At 41.9% G+C, this 26192-nt stretch overlaps 1 long non-coding RNA gene across 2 annotated transcripts; it reads left to right on the top strand.

Annotated features, from left to right (window-relative positions):
- Positions 1-198: 198 nt before the first annotated feature.
- Positions 199-26192, top strand: LOC309824735. Of its 2 annotated transcripts, XR_014296965.1 has the most exons (5): positions 199-405; positions 561-1116; positions 5877-5930; positions 24229-24283; positions 25399-26192. It is a non-coding gene; the product is annotated as an uncharacterized lncRNA (long non-coding RNA). The 2 variants fall into 2 exon arrangements; XR_014296966.1 differs by lacking the exons at positions 5877-5930; positions 24229-24283; positions 25399-26192 and adding an exon at positions 1219-1467.

The raw sequence follows: 26192 nt of genomic DNA, 5'->3' as shown, positions 1-26192 counted from the left end.
GCCCTGACGCCCCGGTCCCGGTCGCCCGGGCCGGCCGCCCCGCGGGGGAGCCTTCCGGGGCCCCGCGCAAGATTCGGCCCAGCAACGCCGCCGTCCCGCCCGGAGGCCCCGGGAGACCCGAAGGGGCGCGGGGAGGCCCGGGGTGCGGGGGCAGGGCGCGGCCGCTGCGGCGCCCGCCGGCCCGAGGCCTAACCGGCGCCCCCACCCCCACCCTGGCCCGCGCAGGCCGCGCCGCTCGCCCCGCTCCGGCCCCGGCTGCACCCCCGCCCGGCGGCCTGCCGTCGTCAACCGTGGGCGCCCCCCAGGCCCCCGAGTCCCCAGCCCCCGCCACCCCGGCGCCGGCCCCTCTCACCCTTTCATTCTCTGCCCGGGGCCTGGCGCGGGCCGGCGAATCCCCGGCCTCACGTAAGCGCGCTCGCCGCCCGCCCTGCCTGCGCGGCCCAGCCCGCCGCCCTACGGGAGCCCGGGGATGTGGGCCGGGCCTGGGGCCGCCTCTGCTTACCTTTCAGCTGCTTTTTTTTTTTTCTCCTTCCCCCCTTTTCCCTCGTCTGGTCTGACAGATCAGAGTGAGAGGCGCTGGCAATGGACTAGGAAGCTCGGCCGCCGCTGCTACTGCTCCCCCCTGGGCTCCGGCAAGAGCCTTTCCCTGTCAAGCAAGAGGGGTGAGGATCATATTTTTATTTTGGAAACTAAAAAGTGCTCCCAGGGTCGGTGATTATTAAGGGGAAATCCCTGAATATACTCTCCAGCCAAGAAGGCAGGGCTGCCGGAGCTGCACAAGAAGAGGCAGCAGCCTCCTACAGCACCACTACAGGCACTGCGAGGACATAACACCAGAGAGCAGCTCCTCTGCCCTCCGAAACGACAACTTTCCTACCATCTTGGAGGCAGAGGAAAGGGGGGCCGGGGGGAAAAGTGCACCCGCTCCCGGTAAAGTACAAATTTCGAATTCTCATCTCTGGAAAAAAGTCCACACCGGCCGTCTACACCGGCGCCTGGGGGAAAAAGCGGGGAAGAAACTGGGGGTGTTTGAGAAACGTTTGCATTTGCACCAGGGGGAAAAATGTTTCTGCATCTTCTGATGGCAAGAAATCTTTACAAGACACAGGTTTTCCGGTGATTATTGTTTTCTATTTTCTGTTTAATTTTTTCCATGTTCGTGAGAGTGGTGTTTGAATTTTTTTTCAGGCTAATAATGATTTTTTTTTTCCGTTACAGATCTAAGTTCTGGGTCTGGTGGTCAGTTTATAAATTTGGACTTCAAGAGACTTCCTAGCCACTTTATTTGTCTACTTATTTATACGTTTTTGTATTGATATACAGAGAGATTTATATGTTTCCTCATGTATAAAAATTTGTGTTATATATTCCCCTCCAAACTGAGATTGCTGGAAGACAGTTGTAAAAGGATGTCTTTTGTCTCCTTTTCTCAAAGCAATGTAAATAAAACCTATTGACTGTCCAGAAGGCAAGATACAGCTGTTTATTTTTCACAGTGCAAATTAAGGCAGAGATCACTGGGGGCATAAATACAACTTAAGTATAACTGACCACCTTTATAGAAATAATCCTAATGCTGTTATGATCTGCCCATGAAGAAATATTACTGTAAAACTGAAAACAGATTTTAAAGACAGCTTTAGATTTTCTCTAAGTACAATTGCTTATTTAGAATTATGTACAGGCATTTAATTTTTATTTTAATTTAGATCCTTTAAGGTTTAGATCTTTGGTGCATTACACATGTTGCTGTCCACTTTCTGTGTCACAGAATTGAGAAATGTGTCTATTGTTGTTAAGAGTTGAAATGCTCAGAATTTCTAATGTGCTGCCAAACTGTGTGAAGTGCTTTTAATATATTGCAATGGATGTCATGAATCTACTTTTTTCCAATAAGCAAAGCTTAGAGATAGATGGGAACAAAGTCACACAGTACAGAGCTAACACAGGTGAGGGAGAGAAGGGTGCTGCCCACTTGCAACAATTCCCATAGAACTCTTACTGGAGAAGAACAAATTGCAGAGAGATTTTGCTGTTTTTATGAAGAAAGAGAAGAATACTAGAAAATGAACAAAAAGTCTTTTTGTATGTTCTGCAGGGAATGGTGAATCTTGTACAAAGAGTTATTTTTCTGACGCAGGTTGGCTGACATAGTGGGAATGAATTTGTAATAGTAGTGCCTTGCATCAGTAGAATATTTATTTTTAATTGGGGTATAGTTACTTTACAATGTTGTGTTTCTGCTGTACAGTGAAGTGAATCAGCTATGTGTATACCTATATCCCCTCTTTTTTGGCTTTCCTTCCCATTTAGGTCACCGTAGAGCATTGAGTAGAGTTCCCTGTGTAGAGTTCTCATTAGTTATCTGTTTTATACATATTAGTGTATAAATGTCAATCCCAATCTCCCAGTTCATCCCACCCCACCCCCCTTACCCCTCTGGTGTCCATACGTTTGTTCTCTATGTCTGTGTCTCTATTTCTGCCTTGCAAACAGGTTCGTCTGTACCATTTTTCTAGATTCCACATGTATGCGTTAATATACGATATTTGTTTTCCTCTTTCGACTTACTTCACTCTGTATGAAGTCTCTAGGTCCATCCAGGACTCTACAAATGACCCAATTTCGTTCCCTTTTATGGCTGAGTAATATTCCATTGTATGTATGTACCACATCTTCTTTATCCATTCATCTGTTGATGGACTCAGTAGAATATTTAATTTCTTTCATTTAAAATTTATTACAAAGCATTTAGAAATAACTGATGACTCAGTTTAAAATGTTTTTTGAGCTTCCAAATTTAGAAATTCCCATAATGTTAAAATGAGTTCAGATAATGCATATAACATATTTATTATTTTCATGCTGACCCCCATCTTTATCATCTATATTTGAATACAGTACCTGAATAGTCTTGGTTTTCTTTTGCAGTTTTTTTCCCTTACTCTTTGCTAGAAAAATCTAAAGTAATTAAAGTAAAATTAACTGATTCTTATCGTCTCAGAAACCTCAGTTATGAAGTTGTGTTCTATTTAGTTGTTTTTTTAACGTTTGGAAATCAAACACTTCGGTCACAACAAGGAAATCCGTTCCCTTAATGAAGAAATCTAGTGGACTTGAAAAACGTGTTTTTGAGCAACTTGTTTCTTATATGTGACATGACATGACTTTAGATATGCTTTGAATTTTTCAAGAAATTAAGATGTGTTTGCCTTAAGCTGACTGCACCCTTTTATGCAATCCCTCTTGTGACCAACAAGCTTGTTTGTGTGATGTCCATCGGGGGATAGGGATATGGTGCATAATCTTAGCATTTCAATGTCTTTCTCTTTATAAAGCTTGACTTGTACAGGGCTGTGATCCATGATGTTTATCCACCAGCTGAGCTAAATAGCCCAGACTTGGGGAATTACAGCCCCAACGACAAGAAATCCTGCTAGGTTTGTAACATTGGTGAATTTGATTGGTCAGTGTTTATTTCACTTGATAATTGAACTCATTTCCGGTGTTATCTCTAATTCCTAGAAACTACAGGTCCTGACAAAACTACTGACATAATTAACCTAAAATAAACGTATTTTGCCCAATAAAATTCGCAATACTGTACTCAAATTTGGCTAACATTGAGCCCCTAATACATCTTGGTAACCTTGCTGGACACTTTTATGTATGTGCTCTGGTTTAATTCCCCCAAGGGCTCCAAAAAGCATTATTTTTCTTTCCCTTCTCCCCTCCTTCTCCTCCTTTCCACTTCTTTCTTCTTTTAAATACAGTTGGGATAATCGTCTTCAATTTCAAGGAATGTAGACGTTCTTGGCCCTAAGGCTTTCAATAAGATTCCAAATCCTTTAGCTCTATATTCTGAGGTGCCTTCCACAGCTCTGTACGCTATATCTGGAAATGCTAAATTTCTGCCATTTACTCTTTGCCAAAAACAAACTGAGTAGCCGGCAGCTGGAGCCCCTTCATTCACTAGTGGCGACCAGCGGCTTATTTCACCTTCATGAAGTCTAGTACCTAAGTCTCCATTGTTTTCAGACAAATATATATTTGTCAATTGAAATGCACTGTGTTTAAGAGAGATTTCCTTCCTGATCCTGAAAGGGAACAGTACATGTAATGCACTAGCATAATTAGAAATGTTACCTATGTTGTAAAGTTATGGTATTTTCTAAAAGATCTAGTCAGTGGATGAAGTGACCTGGAGCCATGAATGCCAAAGTTTTACCTATGTGATACTTAGAGCAGTAGTGTCTTTTATTTATTCTGTTATTATGCCTTAATTTCACCAGTAGCTTGTTTTGGCCTTTAGTTGAAATAGGAGACACTTGCCTTAATATTTTTACTATTATAAACTTTAATTGATCTGCCTTTTGGTATTAATGATTTTAATTTTGTAAAAATTGACCACCTTATTGTGAACACTATGGTGAAGAAAATACCACCTAGGGAATTCCCTGGTGGTCCAATGGTTAGGACTCCACACTCTCACTGGCAAGGGCCCAGGTTCAATCCCTGCTCTGGGAACTAAGATCCCACAAGCCACAGGGTGTGGCCAAAAGAAAAGAAAATACAACCTATATTCTTAAAAGAGCTCATTCACAGATTGTGTGGATTTAAAGTGAAAGATTTATGCATGTTTAATATATTAGATGTTTTTAAGCAATAAAGCCATGCCTTTATTGGCGAATGTTTTGCTGACAGAATCACCAAGTGTTTAAAAAGACACTGACAGCAGACATGATTATACAAATTTAGTGGGGGGGTTTGGGAGAGTAGGGGCGTGATTATAAACCTTCCCTAATCACAGAAATGTTTTTTTCTAACATTTCTAAAGGCAAACTCTGAAGTGATACCAAGAGGTCCCTAGTAGTTTGAAAACTTCCAAGGAGGTGAAAAGAAGTGTGTGTACAGAGCCTAAAAGTTTTCAAAAATCATACTATTATGATGGCCATAAATGTAATTTTTTTTCACTTCAAGCATTTCTGTTTTGGAAACATTTGTTGGTAATGTTTCTATCTAAAACAAAGATTTCAGTTTTATTGTGGTTACTGTGCCCTGAAGAAAATGTTTCTGAGACAAGCATTGTATTTGGGAGACATCCACATCATAGCTTTAGGTTATTCGAATATGAAATTTCTATAATGTAGATGCAACTATAGTCAAAACACACATGATCAGGTAATCTCCAAGTTCTGACACCTACCCAGGGGCACTGAGACCTGGGGACTACTACCTAATGCCAAGCCAGAAACCAAGAAAGTCTTTTTTTTTTTTTTAAATCCCCATAAGGGGCAAAAGATACCCTCCAAAAACCAGATGGTCACTGGCAGCAGCAGGTGCAAGACACATCCCTGGTGCCATTTCCCTGCCTTCTCGTCACGCTGCAGGCAGAGGATGCGCTATCGCCTTGGCCATAGCATTCTTGGGCCGTTGTATTGACTCCTTACCTTACACTGGGGAAAACACCTCTCCAACTGAAGTCATTTTTAAAGTAATGGTTAGTAAAAACACCCCAAAGCAGTATTAAAGATTGGATTTGGGCAGAATTATAAGTGTTAGCCAACTTTTTCTATAATTCATAATGAGAAAACTGTGTCCCAGAGGTGGTGGTTAGCTAAAACATTGTAGTAAGAAGAGAAATCCATGGAGTCCTCGGAATGATAGGCAGAGATCAACACAAAGGTGACTGTTCATTTCTGCTACGTTCCTGGTTAAGCAAGCTTTGTAGACCCGCTGGGACCTTAACCACTATTTCCATGGGAAAATAAACCCCAGGTTCCAAATAACTAGTTCACAGTGATATTCTGGAACACAGCCCTTGAATAAGTTTGGACTTCCTGTTCTATAATAACTTTGCCATATATTTGTTACAGGCTGCCAGAATTCAATCGTAAGGGAAAAGGGGGAAATCCTCTCATTCAGTTAAGGTAAGGAATAACTATTTAACACAATTTAAACAGCTTGATTTAAATTCATGTAAGGAAGATTATCAAAGATACAATATGGTGAGGCCAGTTGTAGTACACCAGGAAGAGGAAAAGACCTCAGTCAAAAATAAAAATTGTACTGTTTACCTTAACCGTATACACTGGTGTTTCTGTTTTATACATACCTGGGTGCTGTATGGTCTTACAGTAGGTATTTGCATTCTGTTTTATTCTTAAGGAAAACCAGGAGAAAGAAATGAGGACACAGAAGTAGATATTCTACTAAAAATTACCCAACCGAGCCTCCTCCTATTAGGCCAAGGCTGTTTTTGCCCCACAGAGCAAGCCACAGCCATTCTTGTGATGCCTCTTTTCTTCTCAGCTCTGCCAGGTCAATCCTGCTCTGCTCTGAGGACTTCTTCAAAATCTTGTTCCTGAAGCCTTCTGGTGCCAACCTGAGTGTACAGTGACCTTATTCTTACTTTAATGCCTTGAGTTGTTTTCTAGGATTTTTTTTTTCCCCACATGCGTTCCTTTTGTGCAGGAGGAGCTGTAATGGTTTAAGAGTTTAATCTCCAGTCCAGGCCATCTGGTTTAGAAACTTGGCTCCACCATTTTCCTTGGTAGTGTGACCCTGGGCAAGCTACTTAACCTCTAAGGAATAAGAACAGTACCTACCTCATTGCATTGTTTGAGGATTACAGGTCATAGTGCATGTAAGGCACAAGGCGGGTCTTAGTGCCGTGTAAAGCTCAGCTGCTCTCTCTGGTTGCTTGCCAGTAAACACCTTACAGGCAGCACATCCCAAGGTCAGGGAGTACTGCTTTGTTTGTGTTGTGTTTTGTTTTTAAACACCACCAAGACAGTGGACTTAGCAGCACTAGTCACAAGTTGAATTAATTCAATACAGAAAAAGATAGAAGACTGTGATTATGACATACCAAATACCTACAAAAACAATCCATTTTTTCCCCCAGATATTTTTGAACACCCAAATAGTTGACAGTAGCAAAGATTTTTAAGTTTAGCTGAGATTTGGGTGTCCTTCAGACTCAATCAAGGTCTTAAAGAATATAAAATGAGGACTTCCCTAGTGGCGCAGTGGTTAAGAATCTGCCTGCCAATGCAGGGGACATGGGTTCGAGCCCTGGTCCAGGAAGATACCACATGCCAAGGAGCAGCTAAGCCCGTGCGCCACAGCTACTGAGCTTGTGCTCTAGAGCCTGCAACGCACAACTACTGAACCGTGTGCCACAACTACAGAAGCCCACAAGCCTAGAGCCAGTGCTCCACAACGAGAAGCCACTGCAATGAGAAGCCTGCGCACTGCAAGAAAGAGTAGCCCCTGCTCAGAGCAACTAGAGAAAAGCATGTGTGCAACAACGAAGACCCAACGCAGCCAAAAATAAAATGTAAATAAATAAATAAATTATATATGTATATATATATATATATATATATAATGAGATACAGGAAGAGTACATATAGAACATATAGCAAGAGAAATATTGTTACCAGTTAATGCCTTTTCATTAGCCGTTCTAAAGAGAGAAATGCATTTAAATTTCAATATGAGATATTGGAGAAGACTTTTCTGACAATAAGGCATAAAAAGGTTTACAAAATATCTTCAAAGCAAGTCATCCTGGGACTTCCCTGGTGGTGCAGTGGTTAAGAATCCTCCTGCCAATGCAGGGGACACGAGTTCGAGCCCTGGTCCGGGAAGATCCCACATGCCACAGATCAACTAAGCCTGTGCGCCACAACTCCTGAGCCTGCACTCTAGAGCCCGTGAGCCACAACTGCTGAGCCCATGTGCCACAACTACTGAAGCCCACACGTCTAGAGCTGTGCGCCGCAACAAAGAAAAGCCACCGCAAGGAGAAGCCCACACCGCAACAAAGAGTAGCCCCTGTCACCACAACTAGAGAAAGCCCATGTGCATCAAGACCCAATGCAGCCATAAATAAATAAATAAATAAAAATTTTTAAAGAGTCATCCCACAAAGGGAATAGTAGGTGTTTGACACATTTAGTGTTTCCAATGAACTGTTTGATAGGGCAGGTAAGAGTTTATTGTTTTAAAATGCAGTGTTAAGTAGTAGACAAAGTGTGGGGTTTAGATCAGAAAACCATGTGTGAATTCCAGAGCTAATATTTATTTACTAACTGTACAAACTAAGGCAGTTTCCCTAGACCCTCAAACCTCAGTGCCCTCATTCTCAACACAATTGCTTGAATAAGATGATTTATAGAACCATATGTAGTATACTATATGACATATAACAGCCACTCCACAACTGTCCATTTCCATTTTTTGTTGCTGAATTCATAGAAAGTGCCTAGAATTAAGGCAGGACTTTAATTAGAAAACTATAAAAAGGGGTCATGCTCTAGAAGCAATTTCTCAAGTACTGAAGAACAAATATCAAATTAATTAGAACCCTATTTACATATTTACTACTTTTTTGCATGATTTGTGTGAGATTTCTCTGTTTGGTTAGTTACTAGTGCTCTTGAGAAAATGATTAATTATTTTTAAAAAATATGATCAAACTGTATATTTTCACAGTAAGAACAGGCTCAGCCAACACAAAACCACAAGCGTTTATTCACTCAGCCTTGTGCCAGACAGCTATGCATTTCCCTGGCACTTGGCTCTAACAGAAAATGATTGTGGAGTCTTCTTATTCAGGGTCCTGGGTGATACAGTGGTGAGAGACCTCATCTCAGCTCTGGCACAGAGTCTTTACAAGAGGGAACTTAAATCAGTTTCGCAGCTTATGACCTACTAAAAAGAGTAGAGTGTTATAGAATAGAAAATACCCAAAGTCATTGCAGTCGAAGTATTATTTCACAAAAAGTTTCAGTTATAGATACATATATGTATATTTTTATGGTGGGTTAAGGACAAAAAGTTGAAGAGATACTGCTATATCTTATGAGGCTGACGTTCGTAGCATCCTGCAGTGGTGAAGTAGTGAGCAAGACAGGCGGTCCCTGTCCTCATTGGCTTTACAGTCTAGGTACAGGATAAGGGTCTGAATGGCCCTGGTTGAACACTATAAGGAAGGTGAGGCCTGAGAGGAACTTGGAGACCACTGCGCTTAAAAATATTTTAAGTTTTTTTTTTTTTTTTCCGACTCCCGGCCAAGCTGGATGCATCTGTGGTAAATGTGCTGGCTGATGAGAACATTTGAGCCTGGATAGGTTATCTCATCAAAATACAGCTTGTCCATGCAGTTTAGCTGGCTGTACCTCAAAGACACGAAGGAGTGGTTGTATGGTCAGAGAGAACCTGGAAACACTAGGTCTTCGTTGCTGGTAAAAATAAACTGAACAGGCTTGTAATTCAAGTCATGAAGGAAGTAGATCAGCTGAACATTAAATTGTTTACCTACAAGTCAAAGATAACTTGCATCTCCAGTGGTTGAGAGCAGTGGTTGAGAGTCTGCCTGCCGATGCAGGGGACACGGGTTCGTGCCCCGGTCTGGGAAGATCCCACGTGCCGCGGAGCGGCTGGGCCCGTGAGCCATGGCCGTTGAGCCTGAGCATCCGGAGCCTGTGCTCCGCAACGGGAGAGGCCACAACAGTGAGAGGCCCACATACCACAAAAAAAAAGAAAAGAAAAGAATTTGTTGCAAAGGTTAACTCCCGAGTTGGTTAACCTTCTCAGTTAGCAGGGTATTTATTGAGTGCTCAATGGGCATGGTACTCGGTTAGGCTCTGCAGGGAAGTAAAACAAAATATGTGCACAGTTGCACATATGTGCACAGTTGTGCACAGGGAGTTTATGATCTACTTGCAAGGTAAATGACATCTGGGAAGCCCTTGGAGAACAATCAAGGGCTCAGTAGGGAAGAAAAGGGGCAGAGTAAGAGAAGCCTGCCTTGGGTTATTGTGGGAGATCCGGCCCTGACTCAGTAGCCGAGGGACCCCTGGCTGCTCTCAGAACTGTGAGCCTCTCCCACTCTTAAAACCAATGAGAGTACGTGTATAGATTCAAGAAGATCTGTGGACGTCTCTAGCACAGTCCTGGCACATAGGAGATACTAGATCAGTGTTTGTTGAATTTAAATGGAGAGAATTTTTATTTACCTGGACAGAGAAAATGGCATTTGGTAAAGCAGGAGTGAGCATGTCTCAACAGAAGTTGTGTGTGGAAAAATGGAGGAAAAGACAGCAGTAGGGTAGGGCCCAGTTAAGAGGACTTTGAGAGCCAAGCTGAAAAGTTCAAACAGATGTAACAGGCAAGATCTTCTGGACTTCCCTGGTGGTCCAATAGTTAAGACTCCATGCTCCCAATGCAGGGGGCCTGGGTTTGATCCCTGGTCAGGGAACTAGATCCCACACGCTGCAACTAATTTCCTGAGTGCCGCAACTAAAGATCCCGCATGCTGCAACTGAAAAAGATCCCGCATGCCGCAACTAAGACCCAGCACAGCCAAACAAATAAATAAATAAAAGTTTTTTTAAAAAAGATCTGCTATTTAATTATTCAAGGAGTACCTGTGAATCATTTATACTGTGCTAGGCACAGTGGTTAGGATATTAGGGAAACAGCAGTCCCTGCCCTCAAGTGTCTTACGTCTGGCAAGAAAGGAAAGAATTATTGTTTGGGGGATGTTTTATTTTTATACAGATCCTACTTTTCAAAATATAAACTGTGGGGTTTCCCTGGTGGCGCAGTGGTTGAGAGTCCGCCTGCTGATGCAGGGGACACGGGTTCGTGCCCTGGTCTGGGAGGATCCCACATGCCGCGGAAAGGCTAGGCCCATGAACCATGGCCGCCGAACCTGTGCATCCGGAGCCTGTGCTCCGCAAAGGGAGAGGCCACAACAGTGAGAGGCCCGTACACCGCAAAAAAAAAAAAAAAATATATATATATATAAACTGTGAAGGCTAGGGGGTTTTTGTTTTGTTCTTATTTATTTATTTGGCTGTGTGGGTCTTAGTTGCGGCATGCAGTATCTAGTTCCTTGACCAGGGATCGAACCCAGGCCCCCTTTGTTGGGAGTGTGGAGTCTTAACCACTGGACAGCCAGAGAAGTCCCAAGGCTAGGGGTTTTGTCCTTTTTTTTTTTTCCTCTTGAGCTATTTTGTTGACTTAGCATCTAGAAGAGTGCCAAGCACAAACTATGCACCATAAATATTTGAATTAATGAATATTTGAGATTTTGAATTTTTAAGCAGTACAATCTCTTTGAGATCGTTAGATAATCAAGATATGGCTTCTGGATAGGTTAAATGAGAAAGGTTCTAAGGAAGCAAGTATGGACTTTCTGTTGTCAATCTCAATACAGGTCCAAGACGATTAGTAAAATATCTGTACAATTTTAATTATGTCAATAACCTTTGAGCATTATATTCCATTTGACCATGTTATAGTCCAGTTAAAAATATCTGGGATTGGTGTTAAGTATTCTTGGCGTATTTCCGTTGTACATTCTTTTTTTTTTTTGACCACACTGTGCAGCTTGTGGGATCTTAGTTCCCTGACCAGGGATCGAACCCACGCCCTTGGCAGTGAAAGCTCAGAGTCCTAACCACTGGACCGCCAGGGAATTCCCCAATTGTTGTACATTCTTCATTGGTAAAAACACTTAAAATGTATGCTCTATTTTTGTTTATGTATTTATTTTCTGTATACTCTACTTTTAAATGACTAATGTCACTTAATATTGAACACTTGACAGGCTAATAAATACAATATAAGAGAATCACCCGAAGTAAAAGGCAAACATACAAGAGGGAAAAAGTATGGCTTTCAATTAAAGCCTTTTGTGTGGAAACGCTCAAGCATATTTGAGCAAATATCTTGGAGTGTTCCCTTCCCCCATTTTGTAGGACGTAATCAACTATACCATCTGCTCCTCCAGGTAACTTGGCAGCTGTTAATTAACTAACATTGTTCCCTGAGTTTTGCTGTCACCATAGATGGTTCCAGAACATAAGAACCAAAGATTTGTCAGAATAGCTTTCATACTACAAGTTTCCTTTAAATTATAGACGAGAAAAAAAAATCAATATTGACCAACTGGGAAGAATTAAATAAATATTTACATAGTCATAAATCATTTCAGTTTTCTCAGAGCTTATTACCATGATGTTTTATATATCTAAATGTTTTAGGTGTGCACAGCAAGAGCGGTTAAGTAATTTAATACCAACAAAATTTATACTTCAAATGGGGAAAGAGTGGATCATCTCGGTTTGTGGTAAGATACACAGATGCTTCCTGTTGCTCCGTCCAGAATGATGTTAACATTAACCTCAGAGGAGGCCGTTAAGCCAGCCTTGAGCTAGATGTTAGGCACTATGTTTCTCTCTATGGAGGAAGGAGGGAAGAATTACGTTACCTAAAATGTATGAGCAGCAAAGTCAGAGTACTTCATGCAATAATCACTGATGCAGTGATAAATTATCACTCAGTCTCTACAGGATGTGTCCAGTTCTCTGAAATGAAGCTAAGAAAAAGATTATAGGGGAAGGAGACGCATGATACCATTCTTAGAAAACTGATGTAAATACTCCATGGAGATCATTTGCCCTTTTTTTTCTCTACTGGAAGGGCATTTCTATCTTGTCTGAATCAAACTGTTCAAACAGTGTTTTTTGCTTCCCTCCCTCTGTCTTGACTTGAATTCAGGAAACTTCTGAAATGTTGATTTTTTTTAAGCTGTTGAAAGGATTTTGTGTATTTATAGTTTTACATGCCAACTCCTTAATTTGAAATAATAGTAAAAAGCAAACATCAAAGCAACAACCACAAAAGCCTCCACAATATACTAAGTTGTCTAATTTTTCATTTTTGGATTGCATCCATTAATAGTATTTGTTTTCATTGGTCTATATTGTTGCACCAAAGCCATTACAATGTTGAAGCATACTGAGTCTTCCAAAACACAGCAACTCTTCCAACATGTAGCCATCTTAAAGGAAAATAGCAAAGACAAACAGTAAGCAACACAGCCGTTACTATTTCAACTAAGAATCCTGAAGCACACTACAAATGCTTTTCGTGTTACCTAATAACTGGAAAAACATTCTAGAAGTGAATTGCTTAAGATTACATAGAGTCGCCTGATTCTATAGAGGAATAACTTTGGGTATGTTCTGTTGTAATTTTTGTTGTTGTCAACTAAATTACAGACTTTATTCTGATTTTGCAGGTCTACCACTAATGTCCTTTTTCTGCTTCAGGTACTCAGTCTGTTCTTGTCTTTCATGACCTCCACCCTTTTGAACAGTACCAGTCAGTTATTATTTTTTTTAAAACATCTTTATTAGAGTATAACTGCTTTCCAATGGTGTGGCAGTCAGTTATTTTGTAGAATGTCTCTCAGTCTGGGTTTCTCTGATATTTCCTCATGATTAGATGAGGGAATGTATTTTTGGCAAGAAAATCTCAGACATCATATGTCCTTTTCAGAGCATCCTATCAGGGAGCACATGATGTTGACCTGTGTTACGACTGGTTGTATGGTTTTGTGCTGCTGCTGTGACACGTCCCCACAGACCTGGCACCGTAGAACACCACCCAGCTTTTTTTGCGTGTGTGTGGTACGCGGGCCTCTCACTGTTGTGGCCTCTCCCGTTGCGGAGCACAGGCTCCGGACGTGCAGGCTCAGCGGCCATGGCTCACGGGCCCAGCCGCTCCGCGGCATGTGGGATCTTCCCGGACCGGGGCACGAACCCGCGTCCCCTGCATCGGCAGGTGGACTCTCAACCACTGCGCCACCAGGGAAGCCCAACACCCAGCTTCTTATCTCACAGTTTCTGCAGCTTAGAGGGCCAAGCTGAGTGCGGCTGGGCTCCCCGCTCAGGGTCTCCCAAGGCCAACATCGAGGTGTCAGCTGGGCTGTGTCCTCAGCTGGAGCTTGTGGTCCTCCAGCTCATTCATGTTGTTGGCAGAATTCAGGATGGACTGTTTTCTTGCGGGTTGGCAGCGGGAATCACTCTCAGTTCCTAGAAGCCATTCTCAAATTCTCACTGGTGGCTTCTCCATTTACAAGGGCAGCAGGAGAATTCCCCTCCCCTACAGTCCCTCTCACGCTTTGAATCTCTGACTTCTAGACCCAGATTTAAAAGGCTCATATGATTAGGTCAGGCCCAAACCCATACTCCCTTTTCTAAAGTCAACTGTGTCACATAACCTAGTCATGGATTAAAATCCATCGTATTCACAGCCTGGATGGTTATGAAAGGCATGTCGAAGGTGGGGAGGAAAGGGAGGGAGTGGACATCTTAGAATTATGCCTACCACATTAGTGCTATTAGCCCAGTTACTTGGTTTGGCTGGTGTCTTCTGGTTTCTCCGTTGTAACGTTACTATTTTGCCATTTGTAATTAAAAGATACCTTGGGGGAGATACTTTGAACTATGCGAATATTTTATTTCTCCTCAAACCTTCCTACACTAATTTTAACATTCATCAGTGGAACTGTCCATTCTCCTCCATTTATTTATTTCATTGTGGATGCATGGCTATATATTTTATTTGGGGAATTAGAATCCAACACTATCATTATTTTGTTGTTCTAATTGTTCCAGCTTTGGCCATTGGGAGCTCTTTCAGGTTAGCTCCTGTGCCCTTTCCACATGCTCTCATCCTTTTTCAGCACTTCTTTACTTTCTAACACCATAAGACACTCTAGATTCACCCTGTATTTTTTCCTGCTCCAGCCCCAGAATAAATCACTTTTCCACGGATAACTCCAGTTTTAATCCAAGAGAACTAGAAGTACGTTTCAGTTTGTACTGGCTACAAATTGGTGTCTCCACAGGTTAGGTGCAGATTAATGAATGTATTCGTTTCGATTTGCTGTCCTAACAAAGTACCACAAATTTAGTGGCTTAAAACAACATAGGTTTATTATCTTACAGTCCTGCAGGTCAGAAATCCGAAATGGTTTTACTGGGCTAATATCAAGGTGTCAGCAGGGCTACGTTCCTTCTGGAGGCTCTAGGGGAGAATCTGTTTCCTTGCCTTTTCCAGCTTCTAGAAGCTTCTACCTGCTTTCGTTGACTCCTGATTCCTTCTTACGTCTTTATTTATTCATTTTTTGGCTGCACCTCATGGCTTCTGGGATCTTAGCTCCCCTATCAGGGACTGAACCCAGGCCCTAGGCAGCAAGAGTGTGGAGCCCTAACCACTGGACCGCCAGGGAATTCCCCTTCCTATGTCTTTAAAGCCAGCAACATAGTGTCTTTCAACCTCCTCTGACTCTTGTCCTGCCTTGCTCTTATTAGGATCTTTCTGCTTACATTGTGCCCACCCAGACAATCCAGAATAATCTCTCTATCTCAAGACCCTTAATTCAGTCACATCTACACAATCCCTTCTGCATGTAAGGTAACATTCACAGTTTAGGGGATTAGAACATGGACATATTTGGGGGCCATTATTCTGCCAACCACATAAATATATTTGGACTAATGGGGCTATCAGTCCACATAAATCAGGCAAAAGGAAAATATCCCTTTAATAACAGGTCCCTTTTTACTTCTTAGCCCAGTAGGTCCCTTTTTTAAAAATTGCAATATATTTGCACATTTGTCTAAATCCTTTGTAAAAGTAATGTCATTAATCCTCCATTGGTAGGACATTGGATTTTTTTTTTTTTTTTTTTTGCTGTACGCGGGCCTCTCACTGTTGTGGCCTCTCCCGTTGTGGGGCACAGGCTCCGGACGCACAGGCTCAGCGGCCATGGCTCACGTGCCTAGCCGCTCCGCGGCATGTGGGATCTTCCCGGACCGGGGCACGAACTCGTGTCCCCTGCATCGGCAGGCGGACTCTCAACCACTGGGCCACCAGGGAAGCCCAGGACATTGGTTTTGATTTGTCCTCCAGAAGCAGTGAAGAACTCCTGTTCATCTGTCTCTCCTCCTCCTTCACTGTCACCAACAGCACAGATTTTACAGGACCACACCCAGTTGTAAAAGCAATTATTATAGTTTACCATGATGCATTACTCTGCTGTCCAAAGAGCTCGGTTTCTATAACCTGTGTGTACATTATTGGTTGGAAATTACATTGCCAGAGATAAATGAAAAAAATTAAATGTTCTGGGCTTCCCTGGTGGCGCAGTGGTTGAGAGACCGTCTGCCGATGCAGGGGACACAGCTTCGTGCCCCAGCCCGGGAAGATCCCACATGCCGCGGAGCGGCTGGGCCCGTGAGCCGTGGCCACTGACCCTGAGCGTCCGGAGCCTGTGCTCCGCAACGGGAGAGGCCACAGCAGTGAGAGGCCCGCGTACCGCAAACAAACAAACAAAAAATGTTCTCTTCATACTCCTGCCTATAACTGTGCATTTACTTTTTATTCATTTCTGACTGTGCAAGACACTAGATAGATATTAGTGATGACCAGTAAGATGTAATAAATCATGGTTCAAAATATGGGGATATTGCTTTTAGAAGCTTAACCTCAGGGAATAATTCAAATATCTAATTCTTATATACTTATTTTCTGTCTGGGAGTTCGTTTCTAAAACCAAGGTTTTCCCATTCTTACTACTTTCAACAAACTAGAAATACAATTTTTGATGTAAAGTATTATGTGTGAAAAGCCATTTAGGGGCTTCCCTGGTGGCACAGTGGTTAAGAATCTGCCTGCCAACGCAAGGGACACGAGTTCGAACCCTGACCCGGGAAGATCCCACATGCCGCGAGCAACTAAACCCATGCACCACAACTGCTGAGCCCACGCGCCGTAACTACTGAAGCCCACGCACCTAGAGCCCGTGCTCCGCAACAAGAGAAGCCACCGCAGTGAGAAGCCCGCGCACCGCAACAAAGAGTAGTCCCCGCTCGCTGCAACTAGAGAAAGCCCGCGCAGCAACAAAGACCCAACGCAGCCAAAAATAAAAACTAATTAATTAATTAATTTTTAAAAAAACAACAAATAAAAGGAAAGCCATTTAATGCTTTCTATTCTAGTACTAAACTATAGATTGGTTGCATACTAAATCACAGGCTTCTAAGTATACTTTTTCATTCTTTCTTTTTAAAGGATGAAATATCAACAACTTATTAAACACTTATTCCTGCCCAGTGCTTTACACATAATATGTTATTTGGTCAACTCTATGAGGCAGGTGTTACTATCATCATCACCCCCATATCAATAGGTAACAGTAATAGAGATGACATGGCTGCTAAGCAGTAGAACCAGGACTTAAATCTAGGGAACCAATTCCAGAGCTTTCTCCTCTAACACACAGATCGGTGTGTACAGTATCACATAGTGTTGCCACCAGTTAAAAAAAAAAAAAATTTGGATATAATGATTGTTCCAAATCCTGCTCGTAACTGGATCATTTTCCCCAACTTTGGCATATAGCTGAAAAACTGTAATCTCAATAGACTGTGATACATACGAACAGAAACTTTAGAAACAGCCTAAATGCTGCACAGACTTAGTAAATCTAAGTCCTATTGAATGCACATACAATAACTAGAGCCCAGGACATTTCAGACTCAAGTTCATCATTACCGCTGTTGAAATCATCTCTTTAATTTGAGGGCGTTACTCAGGGAGAATGTAGCTCCCAGCACAGTTATTCAGAATAAGGTAGAACTATACACTTGTATCTTTTGCCATTGGCCGTTACTTTCCCATATTTAAGTTGGACTGCTATCAATTTAGGTATTTGCTATGATTTGAATGTTTGTGTCTCTTTAGAATTCATATGTTGAAATCCTAAATGCCTAAGGTGATGATATTAGGAGGTGGCGCCTTTTGGAGATGCTGAAGTCATGAGGATGGAACTTTCATGAATGGGATTAGTCCCTTCCATGTTGAGGACACAGTGATAGATGGTAGTCTGCTACCATCTGTTGCAGACCCTGGAAGAGGGTTTTCACCAGAACTTGACCCCAGCCTCCAGAACTGTGAGAAATAAATTTCTGTTGTTTATAAGCTACCTAGTCTGTTGTATTTTGTTATAGCAGCCCAAACAGATTAAAACAGTATTATTTCTCCAGTTCTTGGAAAAATCCTGGATGGAAACTTAAATTTTTGCTGCCTCATGATAGATTTTTTTTGTTTTTTTTTTTGGCACACGGGCTTAGTTGCTTTGGGGCATGTGGGATCGTCACGGACCAGGGCTCAAACCCGTGTCCCCTGCATTGGCAGGCGGACTCTTAACCACTGTGCTACCAGGGAAGCCCTTGTGATAGATTCTTAACAATATATTCTGTTCACATCTAGTCAGAAAGAATGATTTTCATGTTTACTTTATACATTTGAGTACTTACATATTTCATTCATAGAAACGTGTAAATTTTTCCATTCCAGAACACCTGAATCAAAAATATTTTCATGTTGAAGTTTGTAGATATTTCCCAACCTAGTTATTTTTTTTAATTAATTAATTAATTTATTTTTGGCTGTGTTGGGTCTTTGTTTCTGGGTGAGGGCTTTCTCTAGTTGCGGCAAGCAGGGGCCACTCTTCATCGCGGTGCGCGGGCCTCTCACCGTCACGGCCTCTCTTGTTGCGGGGCACAGGCTCCAGCGCACAGGCTCAGTAGTTGTGGCTCATGGGCCTAGTTGCTCCGCGGCATGTGGGATCTTCCCAGACCAGGGCTCGAACCCTGGTTATTATTATTATTTTATTATTAGTTATTGTCTATCAATAACTTTAAAGAAATAGAAGATAGTATCCTAAAAGACCAATAAAAATTACACAGCATGTATAATGTATTCCAAATGTATAGAGAGGCAGTTACTCAACATTTGACAAACTAGCTAATTTCAGACTTTTTGCTCTGGATCTTTTGATTTATTAGTTTGCCTGAGATCAAATTGCAACACCCTTAAACTATATTATGAACAGGGTTCTCCTAAAGAAGATACAGATATTTATTATTTAGGGGTAAGACAAAGTTTTGTTTTTTTAAGAGAGGACCTTAGTTTTAGCTTTGGAAAATTTATGCATGGCCTTGAAAACTTTATTAATTTATTCATAAAATATTTACAGTGAGCCTACTTAAGGAAACTGTACTAGGACTTATACAGATGGTCACATACTATAAGGGGTTGAGAAATTATTGTCTCTGATAGTTTCTGGTGCAATAAAGCACATGTATGCTTTTAGTGACCAGAAAGATACCAGATCTCAATTTCCTATTGGGCCCATAGTTCTTTCCCTGGTCCCTGGATGGGTAACCCTCCATTATGTGTTTTCAGTGATACATATGAAAAATGTATACATTCATATTTGTGCCTCTAAATCCATAGGTGGTAGATAAAGTAGGTGGTACCTAATATCCCCATTTTACAGATGAAAAAATATATATCAAAGACCCAGTCATTTAAATCAATAACAACTGCTATGACCCAGGGCCTATTTGCTTTAGTTTCCCTGTCTCTACTCCTAGTTAAATAACAGAAATGATGTGAGAAGAGAACCACCTAGATGGTAAAACACTAAGATGACTTTCTAGTACTTTTGCAAGCAAAATTTTAAATGTATAAAGAGGATGGCTTACTGCTCTAGTAAAATGCTCCGTCCTCCAAACAAATGATAAATTTGGAGGAGAAACGTTTTCTCTTCAAATAAAATTGTGCTGCTCTTTGATCCCATGATGTCATTTCAAGGAATGTGTCCTAACGGATGTATTTAGAAAAGTATGCAAATGTTTACGTATAAGGATATTTATTACTACATTATCTGTAATAGAAAAAAAAATCTAGGAAAGCCCTAAATATCCCATCAATAAGGAAGCAGTATAGTAGAGTGGTTAAGAATCACCTGGATTCAAATCCCATCTCCATAATTTACTATGTGATCGTGGACAAATTATCTCACTGTGCTGTTATCTTACCCATCTGTAAAGTGAAGCTAGTCACAAAATTTACTCCACTGGGTTGTGACAGTGTTTAGAACAGTGCCTAATCCATAGTATATGCTCAATACATTTTAGTTATCATTATTGATAGGGAATTGGGATCCATTTTTGTAGAGGCACACGATGGAATGCTAGGCAGCTTTTTAAAAAAGACAGCTTTATGCACTACTTAACCAGAAGGCAGTCTGTTGCTGACTCATTCTATCTCCCTCCCTCCAATGCCCCCCAAAATATGTAGCTAGAGAGGGGCTAAATTTGGTGCATATATGTTGAAGAACAGAGAGTAAATTTGGGGGGGCTCTGGTGGAAAAGAGTAAATTTCGAGGGTTTGCGGGGGAAGGAAGGTGAGAGGCTTTGGGGCAACATGGAGGGTGAGGAGAGAAAAGACCAGCCAACTTTTCTTTTTTTTAAAGCAAAGAAAACTTATGTTTATTAAAATGTTTGTTAGGTGACACACACTTTGCTGCCAATTTGACATGAGTAAATAATTCCATTTAGTCCTCAGAGTAACCCTAAGGGGTGGGTGTTCTTGCTGGTTGACCACAAAATCATAGAGGTGAAGTGGGTTGGTTAAGTCACACATGGGGCTTGACCAGGATCTGTGAAACTCCAAACCTGTATTAGTTCATGACTTCGAGATACTTTTCTCAACTCGATGCTCTTCACTTAAATGTCCTCTCTAGGTGAGGAGGCACATCCATCAGTGCCTCCAGATAAAGCATAAGTTCCTTCATGAAGCAAACCACATTGTCTGGCATCTACAAACCTTTACGGCACCATTTTGTCAGAGCTGCTGTTTTCCCAAAAGGGCATGCTTTCTCAGATCTCTGCATCCTTGCTTGCTGTGCTCCTTCTGTCCACTTGGCTTACTCCTACTCAACCCACAAGACTCCTCACAGTAAGCACTTCCTCTTGGAACCCTCCCTGTCAGGGCTGTCATGAAGGTGCCTTCTCTGCTGTTCCCAGAGCACCTTGTTCTTGTTCTGTCACAGCACTTGCACATAGATGCAATCATCAGTGACTTGTCTGTCTTTGCCACTGATGACCGGGTCTATCTCCAGCACCTGTACAGTCCTCAACCCATAATAGTTGCTCAATTAACATATAGGAACTGGGGATGGATATTATCCCTAGTTATCACTCTTCTTGAGCATTTTTTTTTGAAGTATAGTTGATTTACAATATTCTGTTAGTTTCAGGTGTAAAACAAAGTGATTTGGTTATACATATATATTATGTATATATCTGTATTCTTGAATATAATTCCTTGTGCTATACAGTAAGTCTTTGCTGTTTATTTGTTGTATATATGGTAGTCTGCATCTGTTAATCCCCTACTCCCAATTTATCCGTTCCCTCCTCACTCCCCTTTGGTAACTATAAGTTTGTTTTCTTTGTCTGTGAGCCTGTTTCTGTTTTGTAAATAAGCTCATTTGTACTATTTTTTAGATTCCACATATCAGTGATATCATATGATATTTGTCTTTCTCTGTCTCGCTTACTTCACTTAGTATGATAATCTCTAGGTCCATCCATGTTGCTGCAAATGACCAGCTAACGCTTTTGATGTATTAGTTTGGTGGGTGGGTTCAGGGGAGAAAAGGGACCAGGGAAAGAATTATGGGCCCCATAGGAAACTGAGATCTGGTGGTCTTTTTGGCCATTAAATGCATACATATGTTTTACTGCAACAGGAACTCTAGCAGAGACAATAATTTCTCAACCGTTTATTGTGTGGTAAGCATGCTTAGTCAGAAGTGAGTCAACACTGCTCTCTGGGAGGTGCTTGCCAGGGAAAAGGAATGACTTCCTGGGCTGCGGGGCCGATTTAGGAAAATTCCTTGCCCAGCGCCCTAATCAGTACTTCGGTGCCTGGGAAAAATTAACTTATTCCCAGGGGTGAGCCGTTGACTTGCTCCACTCAAGCTTGAGGATTAGGCATTATAATTTGAGTTAACATCACAATGTTCAAATTTAAATACTGAGCAGGCACAGTCCTTGCCTAGTAGCCTTAGTTGTAAAGCTATTAAAGATAATAGCAGGTTGGTGTATTCGTAGCATAGAAGCTCCTAATAATCTCTTTGGTAGTTTGCCTAGCAGAAATGTCTCTGACCCCTTTTAGGGTGGTTTCTGTTTTCCTTCTGAAAACTGCTTTTCTTGCACAGGGACTTAATGAATTAACTCACAAAACATGAAATGGAAGAACCAATTCCAATCAAAAAGATCTTAGTGGAATAAGATGTGGACTCTCAAAGAATCAAACAAGTTATTTAAAAAGATTAGGTATCTCTTTTCTGGCAGTCAATAGATTTATACAGGGTACCACACTTCCCTGAAGCCACTCCCTTACAAAATATTTATCCTAATATTCCAGTTTTGGATGAGAATCTGAGAATCGTTCTGGTTTAACCAAAGGGCAATATATTTTGTATGCTGAGTCACAATGAAGGAAAGGTACAGATTACATGAGATGACAATGACAAATGTGAACCTGTAGAAAATGAGCCTCATATATGACTGGGAACGACGTGAGAGGAAAAGTATTAGCTAAGAACATGAGAGACAAACCACTAGAGATATAAAGAGTGAAAGAAGTGAGGAGCAAATCCCACCTCTTATGGAACAAGAGGTTTTAAGAGAGATGGACACCTGCATTTGACTAGAAAGTGAAGGGTAAACATAGGGGAGGGCACCGGTCACAGAGTAAAGACATACGCAAGTTACTGAGGAACAACCCCAAATTCCCAAGGGAATGCTGCTGCCCCTCACTCCTCATTCCCTCTGGGTTTGCAGATACAAAACAAGCTCCATCCCATGACGGGGTGCAGCTGTTTAGTTGCGGCTACCAAGCAAACCATAAATTTCCACTTTATGCTTTATGGGAATTGTAGTTTGGGGTTTGAGGAGCTATCTGAAGGCTCTATTATGATTTAACTTTATCCACATAACAACACATCTCAGATCAAGACCAGGTTATTTTCAGTCTTCAAAGAAAAAAAGCAGAAACAGGCAAAAATTTTTGGCCTTTATTTTTCTTGGCAGGGGAAATTGAGATTAATGAAATTTAGTCATGCTTTACTGCTCCTTTTAGATTTCCAACATTATCCCAGGGCTTTCCAGCAGCAAGGTATATGCTTCTGTTCTAGAACAATGGGACAAGGTCACCCTAACCCTAGGCACATAAGGAAAATCCCCAAGTCTTGGAAGAGTTTAAAGACCTCAACAGACTCAGTTCCTGTCCTAGTTTGCCCATGACTTGCCACCTTTTTTTAATTCAGAAAATAATTTACATTAATAACATACAGTACATTGTCTGGCAGGGGGGTTGCTTACTCTGCTGAAGAATATAGTAAATCCTGTGAAGTGGAAATGGAATAGAAGATACTGAAAAAGTACACTTCGGGTTCCACTACTGTACTCAAACTGTGATACTAAATATATTACTTGAGGAACATTACTCCATTTGGCCTAGTACTTACCCAATCTGCAGTAACCCAGGGTGGACAATCTGTAGGCAACCTAACAAAGGCTCATTTCCTCCTCTAAATAGCCTTAATCCCCCCAAAAGCATTTCAGTTATAGGTGCCAAGGTTCTTGAGTTGTATTTAAAAGCTTAAAGAATTAGAGCCAAAGAGAAGGGCCTGAACTCTATCCTATATATGAGAGGGGACTTACCAACTTTATACTAAATACAAAAGCAGTCGAGTTGTGGTAAGTAATGAGAAAATAGCTATAGATGAATTGGTATATTATAGAAACCTCACTTTATAGTTGATTAGAGTCATTTTTTCCTGTGTATCTCCCTCTTCATTACTGCAGTATGTATCACAGGGCCGATGGCAGGAACTAATTGTCCCCCAATACCTATTCTCCCTTTGTGGTGGTTTTAATTATTTGACCCTCCTCCCATCAAGAGGTGGGATGTATGCTTCCTCCCCTTGAATCTGGGTGGGCTCTTGAGACTGGCTTGACCAATAAAGTACAGTGAAGTGATGCTATATAACTTCTGAGGTTGTCATATAAAGCAGCTTCCTCCTTGGTCTCTAGGAACGCTCTTGCTCTTGGAGCCCTGAACCACCCTGTGAGTACAACTGTCCTGAGACTGTTATGCTGAATAGGCCACAGGTAGATGCTCTGTAAGACAATCCCATCTGACCCTGTCCTTCCACCATTCCCGCCCAGGAGCCAAACATGTAAGTGAAAATGCCATCTGGGGACTGAAGGTCCTCCAGCCACAGCTGCTCCAGTTCCCAGCTATTTGAGTCATCCCCCAATATTCTAGTCATCCAGCTGTGACTCCATCTCCCTGTGCCCTTTCTATATTTTGGATCCACGGAATCTCATGAGCATAATAAAATGGTTGTTGTTTTACACCACTAAGTTTGGGGTGGTTTGTTACATAGCAAAAGATCAACTAGAACACATCTTAGAATTTCTGTTTTAGTTGAGTAGATGGCTGTCCAGCTGGAAGCTGCATTTCCCAGCATCCTCTCATGCAGGTGAGTGTGGCTATAAGTCTTGCCTATGGTATGTGAATGGAAGTGATGCAATTTCCAAGTCATGTCAATAAAACATCAGTGCTTGTCCTCCACTTCTCGCTCACTCTTCTTGTTGGCTGAGACATAGTGATAATTGGAGCAGCTACGTAGGATCCATAGATATTCTACATGGCTGTCACGGTTTGGATTCCCCAGGTAGCACACTCTGAGCAGAATTCAATGTGCAAAATATTTATGAAAGAGTTCCATGGGGGTCAACACCTGTAAGGGAGAGGAAGAAGGCAGGAGTGGGCAGAGGGAAAAGTTGAGCTGCAATGCAGGTCCAATGACAGCCTCAGCCAGCCCCACAGAACGCTTGAGAGCTAAACAGCCTTTGAGAAGTGTCCTCCATTGGGTCTAGATGGCCAGGCCTTTATACTCCCACGTGAGTCAGTCATTGGATGTGGGTACCCTGGTGTATGCCTTTGCCTGGTTGTAATCATAGTGTATTATCTATTACTGCATAACAAAATAACCCAAAATTTCGTGGTTAAAAACAACAAATATTTATTAGCTCATAATTTCTGTGTGTTAGGAATCCAGAAATGTATGGGGTTGCAATTAGGCTGCTGGCTGGGGCTACAGTCACCTCCACTCAATCGGCAGCCAGGATTCAGCTCACTGATACGGTTACTGGAAGGCCTCTTCCTTACCACATGAGGCCTCTCCACAGGCTGCCTAAGTACCCTCACAACATGGCAGGCAGTGATCTGAGACGGAGAGAACCAGAGAGCCCAAGACAGAAACCACAGACTGTTTAAAACTTCATCTCAGCAGAGGCATCCCTATTCATTAGAAGTGAATCAGGAAGTCTAGCCCACACGCAAGGAGCGAAGATGACAAAAGGGTGTGAATCCCAGGAGGCAGGGATCATTGGGGCCATGTTAGAGGCTGCCAACCACATGTAGTATGCATACAATTTTGCATCCTATTTTTAGTTTTCATCAACTTAAATGTTTTGTTTTGCTATTTTTCATTTAAACAATGTTTTTAAAAATTACAGAAGCAATATATTCTTATTGTAAAAGCCTTCAAATGCTCAAATGTTGTGGGTTTTTTTTTTTTTTTTTTTGCAGCACGCGGCCTCTCACTGCTGTGGCCTCTCCCGTTGTGGAGCACAGGCTCCGGACGCGCAGCCTCAGCGGCCATGGCTCACGGGCCCAGCCGCTCCGCGGCACGTAGGATCTTCCTGGACCGGGGCACGAACCCATGTCCCTGGCATCGGCAGGCGAACTCTCAACCACTGCACCACCAGGGAAGCCCCAAATGCGCAAATGATAGAGGCATACAATCCTTTTCTTTATGCTATTCCTCAGACTAGTTGAACTACCTAGAGGTAAACACAATTGGTTTTTTTTGCATCTGCTGAGATACTTTTCATATATGTATTTCTCTTTGTAGTCCTAATACTTAATATTGTATTCACACACAGCAGATACTCTGCAAATCTTTAATAAATGTTGGAGCTGAGTTTCAGGCTTTGAGATGTCACTGAATCGGGAGTCGGAAGGGCTGGTTCAAATCACAGGATCTGTTCCTTCATTTACTCCTTATTCTCCTTGGCCTCCATTTCCATAATTACCAAATGTACGTGTGATACTAGATTTTTTTCTACAGTCCTTTTCAGATCCGAAATTATATGCGTCTAAGAAGGAAATTAGGGACTTCCCTGGTGGTCCAGTGGTTAAGACTCCGTGCTTCCACTGTAGGGGGCATGGGTTCCATCCCTGGTCGGGGAACTGAGATCCTGCACGCCGTGCAGCATGGCCAAAAAGAAATAAGAAGGAAATTGTTATTCATCTTATGATCTCTTTATATACCAATTCAAATTAAATATTGTAAACTAATTACTAGTTCTAGACTGTACATT

The sequence above is a fragment of the Grampus griseus genome, assembly GCF_964374135.1.
Source record: "Grampus griseus genome assembly, chromosome: 7".
Lineage (NCBI taxonomy): Eukaryota > Metazoa > Chordata > Mammalia > Artiodactyla > Delphinidae > Grampus > Grampus griseus.
Note: the sequence above shows the minus strand (reverse complement) of the source record. Positions and strands in the feature narration are given on the sequence as shown.